General features: G+C 35.1%; 1 pseudogene; it reads left to right on the top strand.

Moving 5' to 3' along the window:
* Positions 1-4,577: 4,577 nt before the first annotated feature.
* On the top strand, positions 4,578-6,984 carry LOC117695362 (regulator of MON1-CCZ1 complex pseudogene; annotated as a pseudogene).
* Positions 6,985-11,626: the final 4,642 nt, after the last annotated feature.

Below are 11,626 nucleotides of genomic sequence, written 5' to 3'. Positions count from 1 at the left end.
AAAGTAAAATAGCAATAATATCACACATAATGTTGTTGAAATTTTCTAATTAAAGGAAATGGTAAGCCAAGAAGTTTATGGCATATAAATACCCAACAAATGCAACTAATATTATGATTATCTTTTTACATTGTATGCAGCAAGTCATACAGTTAATAACCATTTTTCTTCAATGCCTGTGCCACAACCTTCTACTTGATTCATTCTTTTAATTTTAATTTATTTATTCACTTTACATCCTGACCTAAGTCCTCCTGCTCCTTTCCCCTTCACATGGTCTCTCCACCTACTCCCTTCCCTGTTCCTCTAAGAAGATAGAGGAAACCACTGGGTATCCCCCAACTATGACACATCAAATCTATGCAGAACAAGGTACATCATCTTCCACTGAGGCCAGAAAAAGACACAATTTTTTTAATTTAAATTTTCATGAATTTTATTTTTCATCTTCCCAAACTACACATACCACTATAAACAAACCCCTGAATGAATTTAAGATGAATGAAAGTAGAGATCTTGCATTATGTTCAGCACAGTTTACGTAGAATAAAGAACCTGATACAGAGTATGTGTTTCTCAAATATTTTTAAATAAATGGATATTATATAAGTTGATAACATTTTATTCATCCTTTTCAAAAAGAAATATAGGAGAAGTCAGTGAATATTCTGACATTAATAGTTTTTTTTTGGGGTGGCAATAAACCTGGGCTATTGTTTCTAAGACAAACTTTGGAGAACTTAGAAAAAAATAGTATTTTGTCTCTACAGGGATTTTTTTTAAAGCTTGCTCTATCATTTTATGATAAAATAACCTGAATGTTTTTTGTTTTGTTTTGTTTGTTTATTAGTAACTTTAAAAAATGTTAATTAAAGGCTTTATAAGTTTGGTAATGCTCAATAACAAGATGCCCACACAATTAGAAGTGTAACCCAATACACAACCTAGATATACCAACTATCTTTGACTGGTGGAGACACTTGACATCTGCCTCCATGCCCCCCCACACACACACACTCTCTTGTCCCCTGGCTCTTCCTCTCCTTCTCCTCTTCCTCTCCTTATTCCTCTACTGTGGAAGAACTAGGTTCTAATGATGCCAAGTACCCTGGGTTGCTGATGCTTATGTTCTTGTGCTTGTCTTTTGTTATCTGGATCTACTTAGTGCTACTGCACTCACTGTCTGATCTGAGCCTGTCTTTCCTATTGGTTGTTTCAGAAATGTGTGGACTGTGTGTTACTACTGGAGTTAGAGCTGGGGCCCAAGATCTGCTCAGTGCTTGGGAGCAGACCAAGAGGAACCTGTGCTCTGGTCCAGGAGTGAATTCCTGGGTCCTAGTGGGTCCCAGTTACTCCCTGTTTGGGGAAGGTGTTGCTGTCTACTTACCTAAGATACTGCCCAGGTTAGAGCTACTGGGAGGCCTGCTTCCTCTGGGTTTTGTGAGATTGGGTGCAGAGCTTCCACTGGGATCTGCTCAGACCAGAAGCAATCTGATTGTTTTAAAACAAGATATCATTTTAAAATAAATTTCAATTGCATATCATCAACAGGAATTTTAGTAGAATAAAATTTGTAGCTAATAATGTAAGATGAATTCATTCTCTTTTTTTTACTATTTTAAAACAAATATCATCTTATTATTGTAAATCTCCTAAAATAATATGAAAATGTTTCTTAATTACTAAAATTTCATCCTCAGAAATTGTGTTTGATTTTCTTAAGAAAAGACAAAAACAGCATAAGGCAAGTTAAAAGCTCTCAAATGAATAGAGAATCAGTCATGCTGAAGGGGCCTCACATTTCACAAATGAGTTTTCAAAAGATATGTTATTCTTCATCATATTCTACAATTTAGTTAGCGTGTTCCTAAAAAAAATCATCTGGGAATTTCAAGGACAAATGCATCTTTTATAACCTTATAAAAATCCCATTGGCCCATTCAAAAACATCATTCTATATTTCTATTGAACTTGAAAAAGTGAAATGAAACAGAATCAAATTTCTTTGTTACGATGCTAATACCTCTAAAACTGGGCTTATAAATTGTCACCATAGCTCAGCTTTGAGACTAATAAATCTCTGCTTTTCTCCTTTCATTCTTTGTCTAATAATGTTGAATAAAGGAATAGTTTCTGTTGCTCATTTATTTAAATCACAATAGCTGCCTAAGAAAATTCTAAGAAGAAATAAATTGATGCATGTGTTTTCTGATCCAATATTGTCTTCCTGGATTCCCAGCACTCCAATAATTTCTGCTAAGAGAGTAACACACAAAGTTTGAACCATATTGCAGATTGAATTTCATCCCGAGAAATGTCAACTCCTTAAAAAGAATGCTGACTTAACTTACTATTACTTCTTTATTTCTTAAGAGTCTTGAAAAATAAATTACCTATCTTTCATCAACTTTTTGGTGATTCTCTTATGTATAAGCTCTTTTTAAGAACTTTTCATAGTTATTGAAGGCATACAAACTTTGCTATATTTTTCACTGATGGCAATTGAAAGGAGATACACACACACACACACACACACACACACACACATTTGGTTTTAAATTTCCAAAAACTCTATTAAATTCTATTTTGGGTTGAAGCATTTTAGACTAATTTTAAATGAATTACTGGTTTGGTCATTATATTGAAAATAAAAATTACCCTTAAACATTAATATTAACACTTTCTCATGGAGTCTTCTACATAGTCAAGTTATGGAAGAGTGTGCCTAGTATTGAGGAAGGGACATTCATGTTGTAGATCAAAAAGACCTGGAGGGAGGAAGTGTAAGTCATGTCATGTGGATGCTTTGTAAATGCCAATTTGAGAGTTCTCAATCTCATCATTGTTTAAAAAAAAAACAGGGGGCAGGAGAAGACTACTTCTGAGCTGTGGATATAAATATACCTCATAATTTAGAATCCCCACCCCAAAAAAAAGTTCTGTCAAGTAGATTATGTTCACAAATATGTTGTCAGAAAGCCCTTAAACAATGAAGATAAGAAGCTCAGAAAAACAATGTACCTAAAATTCAGAATCTTGTTACTCCTCATATGCTGCAACACAAATATCGATCTTAAGATCTGAAAAAAAAAATAACACCTCAAGGAAAATGAGGAGGTTTCTGTAGAAACATTAAATTTCTGGCCAAGAGAAACAAAACAAAACAAAACAAACAAAGCAACAAACACAAACACTAGAAACAGAGACAAAATATTAACTAGACTGTTTTCAGTGAGAACTTCTACATGTAAGTCTCAAAAGTTACTCTTTAGGAGTAGCAAATAAATGATTAGATTTTGAAAAGTATTATTAAATTTAAATTATAGAGAAAATATTTGCAAATTAGTAAAGCACTCACCTGAATCTAAAAAATAATTACTCTCTGTTTGTTTTCCATCAATAACTATTAAAAGTTCTTTAAAGGAGTTTATACATAAGAGAATCACCAAAATTTTGTTGAAAGATAAGTACTTTATTTAAATGATAGTAACAACCAACTACTTCATTTATCTTCTCTTTAGAAAGTGCATGTTTGAAGGTCAATATTAAAATGTCAAAATGTTGGGCCAGCATCATGACTAAGTAGGTAAGGTCAAGTAGGTACTGCCAAGCCTGAGGGCCTGAGTTCAATCCCAGAAACCATCAGTGTAGAAAGATAGTCTAACAAGTTAACCTGCAACTTCTACATCTATGTTCACTCAACTGCAGATAATATATAAATAAATTAATATTGTAGTTTAAAAATCAGAATGCTGATCTATAGCAAGCCTCATAAATGAGTAGATAAGATAGTAAGAATCTATAAGACAAATCTGTTTTCAAAGACATCATCCATTCTCCCTCATTAATAGTAAAAATTCTAGATAGTTAGTTGAGTACCATCTCCATGAGAACTTAATTATATCTACATATTGTCTAAATAAAAACTATAATAATATCACTTCAATGAAGTCCTAAGGAACTCAATTTAAAAATTATGATACTGAAATAATGATATCTTTTTCATACTTGATACTTGAATAAAATATTTTTTATTTTTTTTATTTATTTTTTGAATAAAATATTTTTTATTCATTCTGATACTTGAATAAAATATTATATACTAGGTGGCTTTCCAACATCAGAAATTTATTTCTCATAAGTCTTGAAGAGGAACATGTTCACAATCATGCTTTAAACAGTCTCTAAGCAAACACCTCTTTTATTGTCCATGAATTGTATAAGAATCATGTAGGAAGTACAGTGTTGATTACTTAAGTAAATAAATTATCTAAACAATCACTGTATTATATCAGATACTATTAAGAACTTTGACTCTAAAAACAAAATATTAGATAAAGTTATTATGAACAAGAAAGTACTAGATAGGACACTCACTTTAATGAAAATAAGGGTTTTATATTTTACTTTCAAAATACAATATGGCTATGTAGAATATCTCTAATTCAAGAATGGACATAAAATTTCTCAGAAGTCATTTTTTTAAAAGAAAAAAAAAAATAAAAAAACACAACAAGGTCCCAGCCATGTGCAGTGAGGACTGCTACCTGGAACCGTGGGATGGCTGACTGGTGGAATTTGAGAAGGTGAACATGATTTAACTGTGTGTACTTTGATGAGGAAAACAAGCAGGTTTTTGCTGTTTGGTTGGGTGGAGCTACAGGAGTTGTCCTTAAAGGTCTTTAAAGATGATAGAAATTTCATCTCTTTTAGAAAGTACAATTAAAGACCCCCGAAGGGAGACCCTCACTCAAGTCTGGATTAGCACGCACCGCACACAAGGACACACGAGAGACCTTCTTGATGCAATAGTTAAAGGCAGTTTAATAGCGAGGACCCTTAGGTCAAAACGTATCTCACACAGGAGATAGAGGATTCAACCAAGAGCCCAGGAAGCTTGGGATATTTATGGGTAGAGGCTGGGGAGCATGGAAAAATTTGGCGTGGTTACATATGATTGGATATTTTAAACATCAGCAATTTGCCTAAGCAATCATTCGAGTTGGCAGGATGACTAGTTATTTTTTGATCATGAAACATTGGACTTCCCGGAAAGGGGGAAAAAAAGTAAACACTAGATGGCCCATTACTCACTTGGGCTTGTTTGGACTTGTCTGGGCACTTCCTTGCATGCCTTTTCATTTTTGGTCACCCTGCCCCTGGAAGGACTTAATATTTATATTATGACTATGTTTAACAAATTGTTGTTAGTCTTTGCTGACCATGAATTTTTGTTATTGTTTCAAGCTGTTTTTAAATTTTATTCTCACAACAACAGAAGAGAAGTGAAGTGCAGTAAGGTTTTTTTGTTTGTTTGTTTTTTTAGAAAATAAGATACTGGCTGTCCACAAGACTTTGAAGACAATAAACTTTTGTAATTTTATTCCAGACAACTCTCAGCTGGAGTACACACAGGAGTGCAAGACCATGAATGCCAACATACTAAGGTTCTGCTGGACCAGTTTTATTGAAATCGTCTTCATAAGGATCAAGGCATCACATTTTACCAGGTGTTGTTGCCTGAGAAAAGAAGTCTTAAACTCCTGAATAGCCCACATCAATGTGAACTGATACATGTACTATCCCGAGAGCACTGTAATCCTGTTGTCTACCACAGTCCTTGTGAATGTTCTGCAGCCTTTTTAATTTAGAGCTGGCACCATGTGGAAGCTTCCCAAGTTTGAGACTGAGTTATGAGCTGCACCGAAGTCAACTAAACTTAGCATTTCAGAACAAGACATTGAGATGGTGACCATATATGGGTAGCATTACGTTCTCTTCCTAAAGCATCATTCTCAGACCTCCAATAGCATAGAATTGGAGGTGGTGTTGTACCATCTCCCACAAGGATGCATGTAAAAAGATGCACATACTGAAGTTAAATAGGATGGGAAAGTTTGCTCTAAATGTAATGGGTGGTTTTCCACCACCAGGATATGGAGACATCAGTGATATTTGACATCAGGTTATGGGGAGAGTCTGATGGCAAGGTTACCTTCCAATCTGATCAATTCAACCATACCAGATCTTCTTGGCAGGCCCTGTTGTCATGACCAGCCAGTCTCCCATTCCCTGTAAACTCTATTCTTCTTCACGGATCAATCATCTGTCAACCAGACATTAATAGTGAATCTCTTGCCAGATAAAGAATGACTGATGGACTTTCTCCTCCAGAGGAAGGAGTGCAAGTTGGTCATTCTGTCTGTTCACAGATGCTGAGTGAGTCAGATAGAGCCTCACTGCCTGTGATAGCCACCATGTTTGATAAACTCAACCATGATTATAAGAAGTACTTGGATGCTGAGCAGAGCTACACAATGGCAGTGCAAAGCTGGAGCAACCCATCACTCAGAAGGCTGCTGCAGGCCCACCAGTGGTGGACCAGTCTGATGTGCACACACACGTGTTGTCACTATTTGTGGAAAAGAAGAAGATGCCACACAAGTTTGTGATAGCTGTGCTGATGGAATATATTTGTTCTCTGAACCAATTTCAGATTCCAGTGCATCATTACTTGCATGAACTTGTCATAAAGACACTTGTCTAGCACAACCTCTTTTACATGCTGCACAAATTTCTGCAGTACCCAATGTTCAGCAACTACAATTCTTTGGCTTGCTTGCTGCTGTCTTTAGAAAGCTTTTATCCTCCTGCCCACCAACTATCTCTGGACATGTTGAAGAGACTTCAACAGCAAATGATGAGATAGTAGAACTTATTTTGTCTAAACACTAGGAGTTGGCTTCCCTAAGGTTCATCTGCGGTATTGGTGGCTGTGACAATATTTCTGCTTGCAAATTCTTAGATTCTGTTAAGCAGACTGATGATGCCATGTTCTTCTGTACCATATTATGATTCTTTGAACAACAAAACCAGCATTTGTGAGGAAACCCCAACTTTGCACCAGGAGAACACTGTGAAGGATATGTTGCCTTTTGCAAGAAGGTTTTTGGAGAAGCTCCAATGAGGCCTACAATATTCTGAAGTCCCTCAATAGTTTTTTTTTTAATATAAAATGTACAAAGTTAATTTATTACATTAATAAAGCTCTTTAAACTACAAAAAAGAAACACGACCAAAATAAATATTTGCTAGATAGACTATGGTGGGACTGTTAGGAAAAAAAGTGTAAGGTATATCCTTGCTATAACTGTGGCATTGTTGGAGGAGGTATTTAACTGGTGTGGGCTTTGAGGTTTCAAATGTACATAACATTCTAAGTTATCCTTCTCTGATTTGTGGTCATTGCCTCCAGGGTGTACACTGTCAGCTACTATACCAACATCATGTCTGCCCATCTGACTGCTGCCATGTTCCCTTGTTGTGTCAATCATGGACTCACACTCCCAATCTTTTAACAAGCCTCTAAATTAAATGCTTCTTTTTATAATTTGCCTTGGTAATGATGTCTCTTTATGACAGTAGAAAATAAAGTAAGAGATATTGATCAAAACTGAGTTAATATTGGCATAGGAGATCTACATTGATTACTCAGTTTACTTCTCTGCTTACAAAAGCAACAACAATAACAAATTGTCTATATGTTGCACTTCAACTGAATTTTCCTACACAATATATACTGAATTATCAACCATCTGTAACTCACAATTAGCTTTATGGAAAGAGAAACTTGGCAGGTTTAATATATTAGTTTATATAAAGTAGAGTAGGCTTCTAATTTATCCAAGCACCTTAATGTCTCCAAATAGAACCCACAGAACCTCTCTTTTCCAGGGACTCACAGCTACCACACTAGGCTGGACCTCACGTTGGGAACCTTAATTCTCATTTCTGTTCTACTTTCTGATCTTTCCAGACTTACCCTTAGTCCTGCTGCAGCCTCCTATTTGAGCCTCTTCTTATAATCACTTATACACCTTTGAGACTCAACCTCTTGGTGCAAATCAGAGTAACCCTGGTTCTTCCTCTTCAGCCTTTCAGCCTTTCCTTCTATCCCATCTTAATTCCTTTCTGACTCCTGTCCATGTTCAGAAAAGCTCTCTATTGTGGGCCCACAGCCACAATACATGTTGGAGACTCAGGAACCTTACAGCAGCCATACATTACTAGAAGCCAATATGAGAAACAGCAATTAAAGATCAGGGGGAGTAGATACACACTCTCTCTCTCTCTCTCTCTCTCTCTCTCTCTCTCTCTCTCTCAAAACACTTCAGACCTAATAATATCAGATGTGTAGATACCAACACAAAATAACAAAATACAATATGACTAATCCAGAAACCAGGAACTCTACTATAATAGGTCTCTACAAAAAGTGATTTAGGAAAAAAAAAAAAAAACCCAAAGACCTTAAACTAGAAACTATGAATATATTCAAAAACCTTAAAGAGAATATATATAAATTTCCAATGAAGACCATGAAAGTGCAAACTGCTGAATGAAATAATGAAAATGTTAAATCTAACAACAACAACAAAAAATATCCATGAACAAAACATCCAGGACGTCCGTCTGAACAAATCAAACCTAAAAAATGGCAGGTATAGAGGAAGATGAAACCCAGGTTAGAGAAATAGAAAATATTTGAAAAACATCAAAATAAGAACATTTTCCCAATCTAAGGGAAGAGATTCCTATCATGGCACAAAATGCATGTAGAACACCAAATAGTACCAGAAAAGAATAGCCCCATGACATATAATAATTAAAACAGTAAATGTACAGAACAAAGAAAGGTTTTTCAATGGAAAAAGAAAGGCATAGATAAAGGTAGGACTAATATAACAATATTTGACTTTTCAGGAGATATTCTGAAAAGCACAAATGCCTACAAGGACATTCTATAAACCTCTAAAATAATTCGCAATCTGTGGGTGGTGATCCCTTTGAAGGTCGAACAACCCTAAGACCACCAGAAAACAGTTATTTATATTACAATTCATAAAAGTAGCAAAATTTCAGTTATTAAATAACAATGAAAATAATTTTATGGTTAGCATCCCCACAACAATAAAGAACTGTATTAAAAGGTCAAGACATTAGAAAAGTGGAGAACCACTATTTTAAAAAGCGAAACAAAACAAACAACAACAAAAACAAATGCCAGGCCATACTACTATATTCTACAAAACTATCACAATCAACAAAAAAGACCACTATATTTTACTATTAAAAAAATGTAACCAAATTCTGTTCACAAAAGCAGCTCTACACAAGGCATTAAAAGAAAACACTCCAGTCTGAAAAGGTTAACTATATCAAAGAGCATGCAGGAAGTAAATAATACTAGAACAATTAGTCAAAATAGGTCATAGGGAAACCACAAAAAAGTAACAGAAATTAATAACTGTTGCAGCTTAAAACACTTTTTAAAAATTCTTTAATTCTTTTTTACTGAATACTTTATTTATTTACATTTCAGATGTCATTCCCTTTCCCCATTTTCCCTCCCTAGAACCTTCTATCCCAACCTACCTCTTCTTTTTTGTTTTTATACCATTTTAATTACATGCATGTATTATTAAGGTCAGTTTTAGGTTAAGACCAGCATCCCTCTCCTGGTCAGCCCCCTGACTTCTCCCTATCCCATACTTCTTCCACCCACCCCAGCCCTGTCTCCAAGAGGATGTCCCTACCCCTTCACCCCAACTCGACCAGACCACCCCACTCCCTAGGGCCTCTTGTCTCTCGAGAGTTAGGCACATCTTCTAATCTTGCCAGGCCAGGCAGTCCTCTGCTTGTATATATATTAAGGGCCTCATATTAGCTGGTATATGCTGCCTGGTTGGTGGCTCAGTTTTTGAGAGATCTCTGGTTCATTTACACAATTGAATACTACTCAGCTATTAAAAGCAAGGACATCATGAGTTTTGCAGGCAAATGGATGGAACTAAAAAATATCTTCCTGAGTGAGGTAACTCAGACACTAAAGGCCATACATGACAGGAACCTAGCATGACTGCCTCCAAGAATACCAACAAGCAGCTAAAAGAGTCAAGTACAGACACTAGAACCCAACCAATGGATGGAAGCCAGGGACCCTGTGGTTGAATTGAGGAAAAGCTCCTTAAAACTCTTGATATTTTCTATTTTCCATTAAAGAAAAACAGATTAATATATTGGCTGAGAAAATATGATTAACCTTTCTGCATCATCCAAAAATTTACTAACTACCAAGGACAAATATTATTTTAGAGACTTAGAGATGAAGAATGGAAAAGTGTACTTCAAGAAAATAAAATCAAAAAAGCAAATGGATTAAACAATAGCAATTTTAATATCTGACAAACAGACTTCAAGCCAAAACTAGTCATAAAAGACAGGGAAAAACACTACATATTCATTGAAAGAAAAATCCCCTAAAAGAATATTGAAATTGTAAATATTTATATATACCAAACCCAAGAGAAACTATATTCAAAATAGAGCAAAAAAACTTACTATAGCTAAAAATCATATATTGACTCTATTAGAGTAATTTTGGGTGACTTCAATACCATTAACAATAGTCTGGTCATTCAGACAAAAATCTAAATAGAAAAATGCTAAGATTAAAAAGATTCATGAATAAAGATTACTTAATAGACATCTACAGAAAATTCCACCCAAATGCTATAGAATATAGTTTATTCTGAACAGCCTGTTAAGCTGTCTCCAACATTGACTATATATTAGTGCATAAAATAAGTTTAAACATATATAAGCAAATTGAAATAATGTACTGCATACCATGGATTATACTGGATATCAACTATAATACAATCAGGACAAAATATAGAAACTCATGTAAATTTAACAGCTCACTACTGAATGAAAACAAGAAAAAAATCAAAGACATTTTAGAATTTAAATGAAAATAGCATACACAAACTTATGATATAAAATGAAGGTATATCTAAAAGGCAAATTCATAGAATTAAGTGCCTAAATAAATTTTTAAAAAATGTTTAACTCTTACATTAATCAGTTAACAATACACTTGAAAGCTCTTCAAGAGAAAATATTATCTCAAAATATAGACAGGAAGAAATAATCAAACTTAGTCTTGAAATCAATGAAATACAACCAACAAACTACTAAGAATAAGTTAAATGAAATATTGGTTCTTTGAGAAAATCAACAAGATTGACAAATCTATAGGCAATTCACCAAAAGACACAGGGAGACAATCCAGTTAAAGTCAGAGTAAAAAATTATAGCAGACACAAAGGAAATTCAGAGAACCATAAGCTCATGTGCTCCCACCTGATGCCATGGTGATGTTTGGATCTGTGATATGGCTGAGAGCCATGTCTGTGGCCAACATCTACTGCAGCTGGGGTCTGTGGTGATCTCTATGACTCATGTTGCCACCAAGGGCCAAAAGGAAGTCCATAGTATAAGCTGCCTCCTGAAGCTGTGTTATTATCTATGGGCCATGATGAAACTTGGGGTCATATTGGTGAATTGCCTATGATGCCACCTGAACCCATCATGATATCAATGGTCTGCACTGTCTTTGAAGGTTTCATCTGAGTCAATTGTCCTACTGCAGCTATGAGCTATGTTGTGGTTTGTGCCAGAAACCATGTGGAAGCCCGTGAGCTATGATCCCACTCACTATAAAGAGCAAGAAAGACACTTTTGCAATGATATCCAAGACTGCATATATATAGCTGACAAAAAG

The sequence above is a fragment of the Arvicanthis niloticus genome, chromosome X, assembly GCF_011762505.2.
Source record: "Arvicanthis niloticus isolate mArvNil1 chromosome X, mArvNil1.pat.X, whole genome shotgun sequence".
NCBI lineage: Eukaryota > Metazoa > Chordata > Mammalia > Rodentia > Muridae > Arvicanthis > Arvicanthis niloticus.
Note: the sequence above shows the minus strand (reverse complement) of the source record. Positions and strands in the feature narration are given on the sequence as shown.